Source organism: Ceratotherium simum, chromosome 1 (assembly GCF_057802395.1).
Source record: "Ceratotherium simum simum isolate JZ-2026a chromosome 1, ASM5780239v1, whole genome shotgun sequence".
Lineage (NCBI taxonomy): Eukaryota > Metazoa > Chordata > Mammalia > Perissodactyla > Rhinocerotidae > Ceratotherium > Ceratotherium simum.
The window spans coordinates 66,500,320-66,517,306 of record NC_141900.1 but is presented as its reverse complement, the minus strand read 5'-3'; the positions used below and the strand labels follow the sequence as shown (position 1 = coordinate 66,517,306).

The following is a 16,987-nucleotide window of genomic DNA, read 5'->3' as shown; positions in this document are numbered from 1 at the left end:
TTTGGGTGGGCCCAATCTAATCATATGAGCCCTTAAAAGCAGACGACTCTCTCCAGCCGGAAGAAGAGGATGGCAGAAGAGAGATGCAGCAGAAGGAGAATTTAGAGAGATTTGGAGTGTGAGAAGAGTTTGACAAGTTGTTCCTGGCTCTGAGATCGAGAGACCATGAGCAAGGACCAGAGAGAGGTCTCTAAGAGCTAAGGATGGTCTCTGGTTATTGGCTAACAGGAAATGGAGATCTTAGTCCTACAGCTCAAGAAACCTGATTCAGTCAACAACTTGGATAGCCTGAAACTGGACTCTTCCCCAGAGCCTCCAGAAAGGAACACAACCCTGCTGACACCTTGATTTTGACCTTGTGAGACTCCAAGCCGTCCAGCTGAGCCACGCTGTACCTGGACTTCTGACCTACAGAATTGTGAGATAACAAACGGGTGCTGATTTCAGCTGCTAAATTTGCGGTAACTTGTTATGGTGGCTATAGAAAACTAATATGCTTGATATCATCAAATATCCAGTCAGTATTCAAATTCCCCCTATTGTTTAAAGAACGCTTTTACAGGAGTTAGTTTGTTTGCACTGGGTTCTAAGCAAGGTCTCCACATTTCATTTGGTTTATATGTTTCTTAAGTCTCTTTTAGTCCATAAATACTTCCTTCCTCTTTTTTCCCCCTAGAAATTTATTTGTGGAAGAAACCAGGTTGTTTTGAAATGAAGAATTTCTTGTATTTTGGATTTTCCCATTTGTGAACCTGTGGTGTAGTTTAACATGTTCCTCTATCCCCTGTATTTTTCTGTAAGCTGGTGGTGGATGTAATGGCTTAGTCAGATTCAGGCCCGATTTCTTGACCACAGGAGGTGTGTGCACCTTCCTGCTGTGTCACGTTGGGAGGCACCTTGTGACTGGTTTTCTCTTCTCTGTGATGATGTGGTTGATGCATCCAATGTATAGTTCCCCCTCAGGTTTTTTACCTAATGATTTTCTCAGTTGTTGATGATTATTGCCTAGAACTATTTCTTTCTTTTTTTTTTTTTATTAAATAGGTTTTATTAATCTTACTTGATAAATACATAGAATGTTAAGTAATTTTTATAGTGGAGCTTGCTGAGGCGGTGGCAGGGGACACACTTCACTTCTTGCTTGCCTTTACTGCCGACTTGGTGATCTTGCCGGCCATAGATGACTTCTTATCCACTGCCTTGATGACTCCAACAGCCACTGTTTGTCTCATGTCCCGCACAGCAAAACGGCCTAGGGGTGGGTACTTGGAAAAGGTCTCCACACACATGGCCTTGGTGGGGACCAACTGCACAATGGCCGCGTCGCCTGACTTCAGGGCCTTGGGGTTGTCCTCCAGCTTCTTGCCCGAGCGCCTGTCAACCTTTTCCCTCAGCTCAGCAAACTTGCAGGCGATGTGGGCTGTGTGGCAGTCCAGCACTGGGGTATAGCCTGCGTGGATGTGCCCAGGGTGGTTCAAGACAATCACTTGTGACACAAAGCTGCCAGCCTCTACGGGGGGGTCGTTCTTGCTGTCTCCAGCCACATTTCCACGACGAATGTCCTTCACAGACACATTCTTTACGTTGAAGCCCACGTTGTCGCCAGGCAGGGCCTCAGGCAGGGCTTCATGGTGCATCTCCACAGACTTGACCTCGGTGGTGAGGTTGGTGTGGGCAAAGGTGACCACCATCCCAGGTTTCAGGAAGCCGGTCTCTACACGGCCCACAGGCACAGTGCCAATGCCTCCAATCTTGTACACGTCTTGCAGAGGCAGCCTCAGAGGCTTGTTGACCGGGCGGGTGGGCGGGAGGATGGAGTCCAGAGCTTCCAGCAGAGTCACCCCGGTGGCGTTTCCCTCCTTCCTCTCCACCTTCCAGCCCTTGAACCAGGGCATGTTGGTGCTGGGCTCCAGCATGTTGTCGCCGTGCCAGCCTGAGATGGGCACGAAGGCCACGGCAGCCGGGTTGTAGCCGATCTTCTTGATGTAGGCGCTCACTTCCTTGGTGATCTCCTGGAAGCGCGCGGCGCTGTAGGCCGGCTCGGTTGAGTCCATCTTGTTGACCGCCACCAAGAGCTCCTTCACGCCCAGCGTGTAGGCCAGCAGCGCGTGCTCCCGGGTCTGCCCGTTCTTGGAGATGCCCGCCTCAAACTCGCCCACGCCGCCTGCCACGATGAGCATGGCGCAATCGGCCTGGGAAGTGCCAGTGATCATGTTCTTGATAAAGTCCCTGTGGCCTGGGGCATCGATGATGGTGATGTAGTATTTGCTGGTCTCAAACTTCCACAAGGAGATGTCTATGGTGATGCCACGCTCTCTCTCTGCCTTCAGCTTGTCCAGCACCCAGGCATACTTAAAGGAGCCCTTACCCATCTCTGCTGCCTCCTTCTCAAATTTCTCGATGGTTCTCTTGTCAATGCCCCCACACTTGTAGATCAGATGCCCGGTGGTAGTGGACTTGCCAGAGTCCACGTGGCCAATGATGACGATATTGATATGGGTCTTCTCTCTGCCCATGGTGGTGGGTTCTCTAGAGTCACTGCTCTAAAGAAAGAAACAAACTTGAGCCAGAGATCAGCAGGAGCTGCAGCAGCTGTAAAGCTAGAACTATTTCTTCATTAGCGGTTGCAGAATGGCAGTATTCTAAATTGATCATTCTTTTTCTCTTATTAGCTGGAATCTCCTAAAATGCACCAATATTTGGGTAATCCAAGGCCCAGTTCATACAAGAAAGTCAGGATAGCTGCTTGACTCTGAAAAGGCTTTGTAGACAGACAGGTCTGGGTTCTAATCCTGCATCTGCTATGTAGTGGCTAGTTTGCCTTGAGCAAATTATTGTACACCTTTGAGCCTCAGATTCCTTATTATAAAACGGAGATGGCATTGCAGGGTTGTTACAAGAGTTCAATAAATGAACTTATGGAAAAGCACGATGCCTGCTACAGAGTAAGCACTCATCAAATATCTGCAATACAATCAAGTCCCGGGATTGGGTACCCGTGGGGGTCTCCAAGGAACGCAGTTTCCACCTGCTGTTGGAGCCCGCTCTGGAATACTGCATCTGGCTGCTCCAGGGGGCTTTGCTTCTGGTGTGTTTGCTACTCTAAGGGCTGACCGTCCTCCCTGGCCTCCTCAAGACCCTTTCATAGCCCCTCAGAGCTGCAGCTGTGGCTATGACAGGCTCACCCCAGCTTCTCAGGGGCAGCCCCAAGGCTTCTCGTGGATGTCTCCCCAGGGCTTGCGGTTTGCGGTTGGGTTTATGTTTCATTGCAAGCATTTTCAGCAGGGAGCAGTGGGGAGAAGTGCAGGTGGCGGGGTTAGGAGAGGGTGGCCTGATTCTCCTCCCAACTCAGCTATTAAGTGGCTGTATGGCAAACCACTGGAGCGCAGCTGGGAACCCGGGGAGGTCTCTGAGGCCCCTTCCAGATCTAACCCTTCCTCATGGAGTGCAGCAAGCTCAGCGAGCAGGGCCAGGAGGGTTTCGCCTGCTTCTGTGACTTCCTACAGCCTGTACCGGTAGAATGTTCTACAGTCTCGGGACTCCCAACAAAAGTTGTCGTCCCTCCAGCCTGGCTGAGCTGAGTGACCGTCTCTTTAACTGGCTGTGACCCTCTCAGGCCTCTTCTGCATAATCAGAATAAATTGGAGGCTAAAATATTTGTCCAGGCAATTCTGATCAAAAACACCCCTTGCTTTGATCTTTCAGTCAAAACAAGGTATTCTCCCTGAATTCTGACGATATTAGCCTTGAGCCACTTGTTCAGCTGGGCAGGCAGGATTCTTAGGGCTCATTAAGGCCCTTTCTCAGCCGCTCAGCCCTGACCAGACCCAGGGCTTTGTGCTTTGCCCTTGTAATGTAAATAGTTATTGGCAAGTGTGGGGTTTGGCCTGGAAACTCAGTCTTCAGTAGTGCCAAACTGCTACCTGCCTTTGGCCTGCACAATGAGATTCAGGAGTCTAGTTGAGCACCCCCACAGAGGGGTAGCTGGAGAGTGGGGGCGCCAAAGAGAAGGGCAGACACCTGAGTGATAACACTCTTTTGTGGAGATTATGGGGATCAAGCAATCTTTCTTTCCATTTTCCTGCAAAGAAAATTGGCTTAGGAGTTGCAACAATTAGGCCTGTTAGGTAAATGATTGGTCTCAGCTGGTTGTGCTAACCATGGGAGGGCTACCTTCCTCCCTGCCCTTTTGGGGGGCCTAAGTAGGGAATCCTTCAAAATTGTAAAATGGAGAGTATGGGCACATGTTAATCTTTCCTTCTTCTACCACAGGGCAGTGAAAAAGCATTGAAGACTGATTAATTGATATTTATTATGAGTGTTATTTTTTAGACAATGTCATTTGTTGTCTCAGAGTGGAGAGGACATCTATTGTATTTTGTCTGCCAAGAATCCTTGCATTTGGACTGGTTGCATGGTCTTGCAATGCATGGGGCTGCTAATTACCGCAACCACGTCCACCCCACCCTTATTCTAGCCATGAGAGTGCTCACATGACCCAGGCAGGCCAACTGTAGTTATCGCATCCCCTGAGCCCGTGATTGGTCCCGAGATGGTCCCATCCAGGCCTATCAGAGCCCTTCGGTGGGTTTCTGAGGCTTTGAATTTCCGTGGGATGCTGAGATGACTTGATATAAGCTCGAGCTATCTGCAGCCATGCTCCTTTCCCCATTATTCCCACCATATGGAGGATGCCATCTGCAGTAGGAGCAATCAGTACTCAGAAGTTGAACCAAAATATGAAAATGCATCACTGAAACTGGCTTTACCAATGAACTCCCTAGTCACACGAGATGAGTTTGTTGAGTTTATATCACTTACAAACAATGAGTTTTGACTCAGGCAGAGATTATAAATCCAGACCTGGTTTCAAATTCCAGTCCGCCCCTCACTTTCTAACTGTGTGAACTCTGCAACTTGCTTAACTTCTTTGAACCTGTTTCCTTATCTGTAAATGGGTAAAATGATATCTATCTCACAGGATTATTATAAAGATTGAATGAAATAATATATATTAAGTGCTCAGTTTAGCAGCTGGCACACAGTAGGCATTCAAGAAATATTTATTGAGTACCTAAAGTAATATTTGTTGAATTAATCTAAGGAATGTTTTAATTCTTAGACTAATGTTTGCTTCTCAAAGTAGGTCACGGGTACTATTGGAGGTGCATGGTGGTGGGCTATGGGGACCAGCAACCACAGAATAAATAAACAGGAAGCTCGTCTTAAAGCATCAATTAAATTAACTAATTCAACATACTTTTATGTTAAAAGAAAATGGATATATTATGGGGTAGAATATAAAAGTCATATTACTCTTTAAGATAAAAGACAAGGATTCAAAGGAACTCCTTGCACGTAGAATGAACGCTGTCCTTTTCCATTGAGCGGGTTCTGATGACAGGGTGTGCAACACACTAAAGAGGAACAGTGGGCCTGGGAGCTGGAGGTAGTGGCTCCAGCCTGCCTCTGTGACTCACTGTGCCTCTGTGAGACCTGGGAAAGCCATTTAGCCTCACTCATTCTTTTTTTCTCATCCAAAAAGTGAGTTTGGATTTGTCCTCAAATTTTTTCTTAAGAGTCTAACATTCCATCTTTGCCCAGTGAGTTAGTGAATTCCTTGTCTGTACAAGTGTTAAAAAGGGGACTGATCATATTACTTTATTAATTATAGGGTTTAACTAGTTTAAATTTAGGTGCAATTCTATGACTCTACTCTGAACCTCAGTGCTGTATAGTGCAATAATTTATGATTGGGAAGGACATTTTCTAGAAGGATGGTACACCTGGATTTTTATAGTAGGAGTTGACTAGTATTCATTCAGTGTTGATTTTAATACAAATCATATTTATCATAATGTATATATATCATACTATATAATTAATACTATATCATAAAATCAATAATCAAATAATGATTCTAACATTTTAATATTTATCATTTGGGTATATGGAAATGTGTTTAAAGCCAAAAGAAAGTTGGCCAAGCATAAACCCAAGCAGGGCAGCCTTCTGGGCATTTGTAGGGAGAAAATGAGGGTTTTCTTAAACATACAAGGTCAGTATAAAGCTTTGCTTTGCCTAGCAGAGTTGGAAGAGGGCTGTGACAGAGATATTTAATGCTTTCTGAGTAGCCACAGGTTCTCCATACTTCCCAGCCTTCCTGAGGGTGGGCAGGGCCACATGTCAAGTTCTAGCCAGTTGACTGTGAGTGGGAGTGGCATGTGTCACTTCCAAGATAAGGTGGGAAAAAGCTCCTGAGAGACCCCCTAGCTCTCTTGTGTCCCTGTCACTGAGACTGTGGAACTTGTGTTTTGGGATGGTGGAGCCACCAGATGGAAGCCACCAGAATTTTTGAGATGCTGCTAAAGGATGCTGCCAGACCCATGGGCCAGGCTGACTTTGAAATAAGCTATTGTATTAAGTTATTGAGATTTTGGGGTTGGTTATTACCAAGCATAACTTAGCCTATCCTGTCTGATTCATGGGCTGATGTTTATAGTTACTCTTTCTGGGCACAGATAGAACAGTCGACTCACTAGCTGCAAACAGCTAGAACCAAGAAAAAAGAAAAGCTGAATTTGTGATTTCTACTTGACCTTCCCCCAAGTCTACATAAAAAGAATTCTTTCCACCTTCCTTTTCTTTACCTTTCATTGCTTTTCTGCTCCACCTCCCAATATTTATGTATGTAAATCTTGAAGCAAGTTTTCATGATTAATAATTTGTTCATATGTCAGTCTTCCTCACTAGTCTGTGAGCTTCTTAAGAGCGCTGTGTTCCCTTGAGTATCTGGCACATAACAGGTCCTCAGTAATTGTCTGTTGAGTGAGTGAATGAATGAATGAAGCTTTACAAGAAAAAGAATCTAAAGGTTTTTCAAGCCAGTGTTGGGCTGGAAGATCAGACTCTAACTTCCACTGTGGGTTCTAGAGCAAGTCTCAAGTTGGTTCTTCCACAGCTGAGTGTGGTGTAACCCTTTGTGGGCTGAGGGCCCCACAACTCATCACATGACATCTTCTCAGCCTTCTCCAGTGGTGAGTTTGCTCTGATGTCCAAAATGTGCATGCAATTGACTTGACCAAGAAGAGAATTCCTCAGGCATGAACTCCCCCATTGCTCTTCTCCTCCCTATAGAAAAGCGGCCACACCTTCTTGTTTTAAGGCTGACTCATAACCCAAACTGTATACCCCACTCTTTCAAGCCTCCCTTGAGATCCCATTCCATCAATTTCCCCCTCTCCCTGGGGAGAGAAGAAGAAGAATTCTGGAATCTGGCAGCCCATATTTCAATACCCCTTTCCTTAATAATAGTGACAAGGAGTAGCATTTACCCATCACTTACTGAGTGACAGGCACTCCCATATGTTGTCTCATGTACCCCTCTCCACAAAGAAGAGCTACTGTGATATCCCATTTTATAGATGTAGAATCTCAGGCTTAGAGAGGGTAGGTGACTTTCCCAAGGTAACTCTCCTAGTAAGTGGCAGACCTGGGAGTGCCATTTAGGAATTTGAAACCAAATCCCAAATTCTTAGCCTTTGTGCCTATGGCCTTTTACAAATATCCTTGAATGGATCCCTACTCCCCACTTTGAGTTACTGCCCCCACAGCTCTCTTCTCCCTTTCCTCACCTAGCTCTGCCCCCACTCACCTTTCCATTGACTCCTGCCTGGCTCTGATCCCCTACTTCACTGAAATGGCTTTTTCCAAAGTCAGTGGCAGCCATGAATGGCCCATTTTCAGTCTTCATCTGCCTTGGTCTCTGTAATCCATCCACTCCTGCTTGAAACTCCCTATTGGCTTCTGGGACAATTAGCCCTCCCTCTTGGTGATTCTCCTACCCCCCTGACCTTGGGTTCCTCGGGCAGCTCTTCTCCCTCTTCTTGTCTCCCTAACTCTGGACAAGTCATGGAACGACAACCCCAGCCCTCCTCTCTTCTTTCTCTAGACCTCCCTGAATAAATTAACTCATGGCTTTCACTGCCACCCCTGAGTGTTTAACTAACTCCCCACCATCCAGGTGTCCCCTCACCCCTCAGCCACACCTTCCTAGTGGCCATCTTGAACCAAAGGACCCATAGAAACCTCAAACTTAGCATATGCCAGCTATATCTCATTTGTCTATGTGTGCATGTATTTTGTTATTTTTCATCCACCATTCCTACCCCGTTTCTGCATTTCCTCTCTCTCTGTGTATTCGTAGCACCATCTTCCACCCAGCCAGACTTGACTCCTTCCTCTCCTTTACCAAATACTTTTGGGTACTGAGTCCCATCAGATCCTCCTTGAAAATGTCTGTTAAATCTACCCTGTCTTCCCCATTCCCACTGCAAGGGCTTGGATCTAGGATGTGGCTGGAGCCTCTAAAGCCTTTTTAGAACAAGGTGGGCAAGTAAATAAACAACAAACACTAATATTTATATAAATAAGATTATGACTGGCCTCCTCTTTCTAGTTATTCTACCTGTGGAGTTCTCTTTCAAGATACTAATCCTGCTCAGAATGCTCAGTGAGCCTTTAGCAGGGAGTCTGGTGAACTTTTACACCTGCCCTGCCTCTACCTCTGATCTTTCCCCCTGCTCCCTGCTTTCACAGCTCTCAAAAAGGTAGGCCACGTCCTTATGCCCCTGGGCTCTCCTTCCTCTTTCCAGACCTCCTGCTCCAGGTAGCCACCTCTCTGAAACTTTCCCCAATTCCCCACCTGTTACTGGCTGTCTCCTCTGGGTCTTATAGAACACTGGGCACACATCTTATGGACCTTATTATAACTATATGGTAATTCTTAATTGTGTATATATCTCCCAAGTTGGACCACAAGATTTTCATGGGCAGGGACTGAACCTGATTCTCCTTATGCCTCCAGCATCTAGCACATTCTTGGGGAGGGAATGACTATATCAACATTTCTTGTGATCTAGTTTCTCCATTTTCTCTCTTAGTCTGTGCTCAAGTCTCCAAAGTGTCTTCTTCCAGAAAGCTACTCCTGGCACCTTCCCAATATTGCTCTGAAATTCTCTTTCAACTTTCCCATCCTAGATAACAGCTCCCCTCAACCTGACTCCATGTACCTCATCTCTTGCCCAGGTTGGTGCAGTAGCCTCCTGACTGCTCTCCTGGTGTCTTGTCCTCTTTCCATCTTCTCCACCCTGCAGCTAGGGGGCGTCTTAAAATGCAAACTTGATGATGCCACTCCTTGCCTAAAAGCCATTGATGGCTGCCTGAGCAATTAGGACAAGATCACAATCCTTTCCGTGGTGTTGCCCATCTCCTGGCCTCCTCTTGCACACTCCTCTTTGTGCCCTCTTTGCCTGGCCAGCTCTACTTCACAGCTCTCCCCATGGGAAGCCTGGGCGAGGCCTGCCCTCATCCCTGCCCCCCAACTGGATTCCTTGGACCTGTTTGATAAGCATTCTCTACTTCTCATTCAGAGGTTTATGCTAATTGAGATTTGAGTGATTACCTGTGCAAATGTTTGCTTGATGTCTGTTTCCTACTCTGGAGAGCAGAGGCTAAAGCTGTGTTACTCACTGTGCTATCCTCAGAGTCAGGCCCAAGGCTTGGCACATGCCAACATTTCAGCAAGTAGTTGCAGAGTCAGTAACTGTGAAAAGCTTTTCCACACAAGTCTAGAGGACCACTTCTCTCTTGTTGGGGCAGTTCTGGAACAGCAGGGCAAAGGCAAACCCCTTTGAGCTTCATAATAATAACATTAACAACAACAATAATAATACTCCTATTTTTTGAATGCTTAGCTCAGTGCTCAGAGTTTTCATGCTTTTATCCTCTCAATAAGTCTGTTACATAGGCACTACTACTACCCACATTTTATAGATGAAATAATTGGGGCATAGAGAGCTCAAGTTCACACAGCTATTTAGCAGTGGAGTTAATACTCTTAACTCCGATAAAAGCTACTCCTTCGTTCCTGGGCCTGGCTTCTGTGAGGCTTTCTACATGGTCCTCCCTCTATTTTCTTCAGAAGGAGGAGAGACCTTGTTGGGAGTGACAGAGAGAAGGCAAGTACCAGGCTGTGGTGTGGCAGTAGGAGGGACGGACGGGAGGGCCAGCCTTCTTGAGGGCCCAGAGCACTCAGGACTGTGCGGGATGCTCAGAGGGAGTAGTTTGGGAGAAGCGTGAGGCTTCACCCCCGTCATATCATTTACGAGTGTGTGAGATGGACTTAGAAGGCATTCAATATGATTTTTCATTATAAAGATTGTCTTTGGTGACTTGGAAAAAGGTTTAGTCCAGCACCGAACATGATTTTTCTTTTCTCCTAATTAATTTATTTTCTGCCAAAGAAATTGACTGTATCTCTTTAAGAAGCACCAACCCCAGAGCAAGGTGCCCCTGGAGGGAACCACGGGATCAATTTTTCAGCCAGGGACTATGCAGCTTGGCCATAGGATCTTAAGGCTTTTAATTTGCTTATACATAGAGTGGCTTGAGCTCTATACATCATCAAATCAATGCAAATCAGTTTACTTGAAGCTGGTTCAATTTTAAAAGAATTTCATTAACCAGCAATAAAAGGCCTGGTTTAATATAATTACTATAGGATCCCAAGCTCATCAGGAAGAATTCCTTTTCTATAATGATCTTAACATTTATATTATGGCATTTTCTAAGGGAAAAAAAAGGAAACCAAAAAGCATACTGGAGGAATATGCTGAAAATAATGCTTTTATTCTTACAGAATTCAGTGTTGGAACTGCCATTAAACAAACTTCCCAAATGGCAAGGACGTCGGGGAGGAAACATATTTATTTAAACATTCATATGTGGAAGTCTGTTGACACACACCTCTAGACACATGTTCGATGCATTATCTAATCCACACAGAACCGTAACCACTCAAAGGCGGAAGAGACCTTAGTGGCATTTAATACAATCGCTCAATTTTACAGAAGAAGAAACTGATGCCCAGAGACCATAAATAGCAATCAGAGGTCAGCCATCTGGTTAGTGGAGATGAGGGCCTGGAAATCTGGTCTTCGCTCTCCTCTCCATGACTCCTCACTCGTGGCTAAACCTGGAAGCCCTTGCCCGCCTCACAGCAGGTGATGAAATCACCTCCCTGGAAGTACTTTTAATAGAAAAGAAGGAAAATCTGAAATTTGCGACAACATGGATGAATCTTGAGGACATTATGCTAAGTGAAATAAGCCAATCACAGAAGGACAAATACTGCACAATTCCGCTTATATGGAGGTATCTCAAGAAGTCAAATTCATAGAATCTAAGAGTGGAATGGTGGTTACCAGAGGCTGGGAGGAGGGGGAAATGAGGAGTTGCTCATCAATGGGCATGAAATTTCAGTTAAGCAAGATGAATACGTTCTAGAGATCTGCTTACAACATTGTACTTATAGTTAACAGTACTGTATTATACACTGGAAGATTGTTAAGAGGAGAGATCTCATGTTAAGTGTTCTCACCACAGTAAAATAACGTTAACAATAAATTCTAAAGGTCCCTTTGGAAGTAAGGCATTTATATTTTCATATGGAGAAGCTGGCCATCACCTTTGGTGACTTGCAAAAAGGTTTCGTCCGGCACCAAATGTGGTTTTTCTTTTCTCCTAATTAATTTATTTTCTGCCAAAGAAATTGAATGTGTCCCTTTAAAAAGCACAATTCCCAAAGCAAGGTGCCCCTGGAGGGAAGTGTTAAGGAGGGAACTTCTACTCCGTCTCAACAAGATTTCGCCCCTGTGCCCACCCCCCATGCTAACTCCGTCTTCTACTGGAAGAGTGTGAATCTGATTTGTCAGAGACCTGAATCTTCTGGGCCCTGCTTCACTACTGGGTGGGGTTGGTGAGCCTCAAAGATCAGCACCTGCACCGTGCTCCCCCATGTCCTAGATCTTGCTCCCATGTAGGAAGCCCACTGCATTCCCTGGGGCAGGCCCAGCCACCTCTCCTAGTCTTCCTCCTCCGCTGATTGTCTAACATTGTGGATAAGGCAGCCTGGGCTCCACTCTCCAGCCCGTTCACCTTAGAGTTAGAGGACAGAGAATGGGAACCCCAGGAAGGACCTTGAGCCTGAGCATCAAGCTCTACTTCAGCTTTCACCAAAGAGCCCACATCAGGGGATATCAAGACGTCACCCAGGTACTCAGAAAGCCCTTCTTTTGTTTTCCATCTGGTTGGAAACTCAGGGAGGAGGAGGAGTGAGAAGCAGGGCAGAGTCCAACTATTCCTAGTTTTCTGACCTTAATCTAAGTTCACAATCTCTTATCCAAGTGCTGTGGGCCAGAAGTATTAGAGAATTCAGAGTTATTCTGTGGTCACTAGGCTAGGAAGTAGGTCCTAATATCTGGTCAAGGTTAAAAATTGGTGTGGCCTGAATGAAGTAGGGAACATTAAATTTATATCAGGACGATGTAGAATTTGACAAAATGTATGGACTTGCTCCTTTCAAATACTCCAATACTTCAATACAGAATCAGGTGGCTGAAGTCTTGGCCACTGATGGGCTGACGAGATTTGGGTGGGGGGCCTCCCAGGGCAGCCTGCACTAACCGCTGATGTTGCCTTTCCCGTGTTGTAGAGTGATGGTTACAACGAGCTGGGGAGGTGTTCTAATAGTGTAAATCCCTGCTTGCTGCTTACTGAAGTTGATGCTATAGGAGAGTCATCTAAGAGTCTATTGCTTGGTGCTCACCTTAAAGATGGAGTTATCTAATCAAGTGCAGTGCAGACACTGAATGAGCCCGGCCATTTTTACTGTTCGGTCACCCCACTATGGCGTGAGCTCCTCAAGGGCAAGGTGGTGGTATCTCATTCATCTTTGTACCCCAAGTTCCTTTGTTGAGCCTAGAACATAGAAGATGCTCAGTAAGTGCTTTCTGAAGGTGGGAATGAATGGATAAAGAGGATTGGTAATCTGCAGAGCAATTGCTCATAAATGTGTACTTGGAAAGTGCATGGGGCTCGTTGGTCTCTATTCGCCCCCCAGGCCTCCCCTCCATTCTTCTCTGCCCTGCTCAGCACCCCCTGGTTCTGACCCCTCCCTGCATCCCTAGGATCCCCTCCCCCTCTGGCGTCTGGTCAGGTTTGGCCAATGGGAATTACCAGTGGGAGACAGGAGGGTGGAGGAGAGTGAGGTCGCGGCGTTTCTTCCTGCTCCTTCCCTGTTTCACTGCCATGGTCTTGGGGCTCTGGCCTTCAACTCCTACCTGGGAGGCCCCTCCTCATCAGCTATCAGTAACAACATTTCTTTCCTTGCCCCTCCAGACCTGGGCTGATCATGGCTTCTTGCCCTTGCTAGTCCCTGGCTGCCTCAAAATCCATTTGGGTTCCTGTCGCCTTACCCACACCTCTTGAACTGAAACCCCCTAAGTGGAATTGTCTTTGCTGCCAGGGCCCTGACTGACATGCCTGAAAGCAGTTCTTCTAAGAGTGTCAACATGCATCAATAGCTTATCTATAGCAGTTAGTAGCAGGCTTTTAAAAAGAGAATGCAACCACCTGAAGGATAAATTGGGTCCTTTTAAATTATCTGGAAATTTTGGTAATTGTGTTTTACTGTTCACAGATGAAGAAAGGAAAGGGGTGTGCATTGTGCATCCAGCACAACAAGACTGAGGCAGCCACATGCCCATTTTACAGACGAGGAAAATGAAACTTTAAAGAGCCACTTGTCCTGTCTGGGTTGGCTCCCAGGCTCTGGCAGAGGCTGAGGCTGCATTCTGTCTGCCGCTTATAGTTTGTAAGTAGAAAGATAACCCAGTAGGACTTCTTTCCTGGAAAAGCCAGTTAGGCCACCAGAAGCAGATTTGGGGCTTCAGAGGTGGAATGCGTTTTTCTTGGACTCCACCGGACATTTCTGGCCATAGTAAATGTTCTGCTCTGGCAAGAGCTTCTCAAATTCTTGAGGTAAGAACAAATTTTCCCCAAAGCCACCAAGAGCCATGGAAGGAAATGGCCTCTCTTTTCTGCACAAACCCATTGGGATGGGTTTGGGATGCCAGCAGCATTTCGAAACAGGGGGGAGAAAGACGCCAGTGTCAGGGAGGTCAGCCCTGAGCAGTGGTGGAAGCCGCAGAAAACAGCCTGATTTAGAGCAGATGTGAGAGGCTGTGAGGAGCCGTCTGTCCTCAGCTCATTCAGCCTTTCTGTTGTGTCTGCCTCTGTTTGCTGCCTCAGCCCCCAGTGGCCTGGGCTAGCGCCACTCTATTTTTAGTTCACATTTCACCTTTCTGTCTGTGAGGTGCTTTTCCCAGCTTTGGAAAACACACTGCAGCCACCAGCTCAAGCACCGACCTCCTCACCTCCGCCAGCCCCCGTGACCTTGGGAGGGGAGAGGCTCCCACGTGGGACTAAGCAGGCCTCCTTGTGGGGGTCTCAGAGGAGGGCTCTCATGGTCTGTGAATTCTTCATGGTTTTATAGGGGGATCAGATGCCAAGAGACCGCAGGACACTTGGAGAACACAGGGTGAGGGCCCCTGGTTTGGAGAAGTGACACCCACTTTTGGTGGAGGAAGGCAACCTGAGGTTCTCGTGTCCCTCGTGCAGGGTCTGTATGGGTCCCCGAAAAGGGCAGCTTCCCCACATCTTCTTCATTCTTGGTGTTCTCAACCAGGAGAGGGGAGGGAAAAATATGTGTTAAATTTCTATTACTTGTAGTTACTATTGGTAACAATATTTATATGCTAATTAGGGAAAATTTTGAAAATATAGAAATGTAGAAGGAAGAAAAGGAATGCAACCCATTTGCTACCACCTAGAGACAATCGCTGTTAACACGTTAGTGTACTTACTTCTAATCTTTTTGAGTTACATGTATTTTTTACATAGTTATAGTCAGATGGTAAATACAAAATTGCACATAATAGTTGTTAAAAGCCTGTTTTTTTCCCCCTAGTTATAAAGGTAAAGGCATATTATGTATACAATTTAGAAAATATATTAAAAGTAAAAAAGAAAAGAAAGATTTCCAGTATCTTACCACCCATGGATAATCACTGTCAATTTATTGGCATATGTCCTGACAGCTTTTTTTCTATGCAGTTTAAATATAATCAAGATCATATTGCCCATTTAATTTTCAAGCACATTCAATAAAGGAAATCCACAGGTTCTAGAAGGAAGATGACGTGAATAGGGGCTTGATGAAACATATCTGTTCTTGATCATTATCAATTAGAAAGGTCAATGATTTAGTTAATTAAAAAAACAACTTTTAAAGATGCAAAATGACTTCAGTTCTTGAGGAATAAGCATTGATCATCTACTGTGTTACACAAAGCTACTTTTAAGCATGTGTTTGAACAGTTCTCCTGACAAAGTGTTCCAACTGTGTAAAATGTTTTAGTGTTGTTAACAAGTGATGGAACGGAACAGCATCCATGGTCGGTCATTGAAATGCACTAAGTTTCCTTCTGAACAAAGTGAAGAATGTGATGTCAGAAACACAACTCCTGTCAATGAAAAGGAGAGGGAACTTTTGCAGGGCCAAGTTCATGCCAGTTTTCAGAATCTACCTACAATGCATAATCCCAATGGCTGCCTGGGTCTGGTATCCAAAGGGAGTAAAGGAAAATTATTAAGTTGTTAATTCAGTTAATCTCTTTGTTAGTGTATGTCTTCAATGATTTTTCTCATTAAGGGTACATGGATGCTGTATAACTGGCATGTCTTTGGGCTGCCTTCTCCCATGAAAGACAGCTGGTCTGGGTCTTATATTCTTGAGTTATCACCTTTCACTTATCAGAATTTTGTAGAGAAACTTTACATTCTAGTGGCCTTCAGTATTGCAGAGCTGCCTGAGGCCAGCCTTATCTTTATTCCTTTGCATGTGACAGATGTTTGTAGGACTTTTTTCTTTATTTTCTTACTTTTTAAAATTTTCTTTATTACTAAAGTTAAAATATTTTTCCAAAAATATGTAAGTATGGTTCTACTTTCATTGATTTTAGACTAGAATGTGGTAACCTTTTCATTCTGAGTAATCAAACTCCCTGGTTGTCCCACGGAGTCTTTAAAAATTGCATTTGAATAAATATGTTGTAATCTTTTTTTTACCTCAAAGACACCTATAGTGTTATCTATTTTCTGTCCTCCATATTTCACACCCATTTTTTCATTTACATCTCTTTTCCTGATTGTCTGCATTCTGGGGGAATTTCTCAAGTTTGCCTTCCATATATTGGTTCTGTTTTTTGCAATGCCAATTCTACTCTCTGCTGCCTACGATGAGGAGTTTAATGCTATTATTGCATTTTTGGTTTCCATTCTTTTCTCTACTATCTTTCTCAACTCCCTTTTTAGTTATCATCTTGTTGTCTTTTTTCTCGGCCTATCTTTTCCTAATTTATTTTTCTATTTCATACAGATGAATATTTTCTTCTTACATCTAACTGAGGAGATCAAGCACTCACTGAAAAATTTCCTTTTGTTCAGATAGCAGATTCTTTTCAGAGGTATGTTCTTCCTCTTAGTGTTCAATATGATGTTTCCTTTTCCTTGGTCTCAAATATTTTTTCGTGGTTTTCCATAATGATCTATTTTTAAATGTACTCACCTTTAATCACAGAGAAATCTAGCCAGACTCGGTGTTTCACATCCAACATGTGGCGTGCATTTTCCGTGAGTTGGATTTCTGTTCCTTTGGGTGATGCTGGAGTCTCCTTACTTTACCAACATCCAGTGGGTAATTGATGTGCACACTTATCAGTCTAAATCCCAGTAGCTCTGTGATTCATAGGGGCTCGGCCACTGTCAGCCTTAGTTTGTGGTAGGACTGTCAATGTTCACCTCCTATATCCCCAGGGGATTCGGTAGAAATTAAGAGAGGCTTGTGATATGCTCTTGTTACAGAAAGTATTCAGGGCAGTAGAGCCTATTATGTGCTCAAGTCTCTGGGAGGTGGTGCATGTACATGACTTCACTGAGTTCTTCCAAGTTCCATTTGAAGTCAGTATGATTATCCCTTTTTTACAGGTAAAGAAATATATTTCACCTTAAGAAAAGATGAAGTATC

At 44.9% G+C, this 16,987-nt stretch overlaps 1 pseudogene; it reads right to left on the bottom strand.

Moving 5' to 3' along the window:
- Positions 1 to 1,130: 1,130 nt before the first annotated feature.
- Positions 1,131 to 2,516, bottom strand: LOC101400390 (elongation factor 1-alpha, oocyte form pseudogene; annotated as a pseudogene).
- Between the last annotated feature and the right edge of the window lie 14,471 nt (positions 2,517 to 16,987).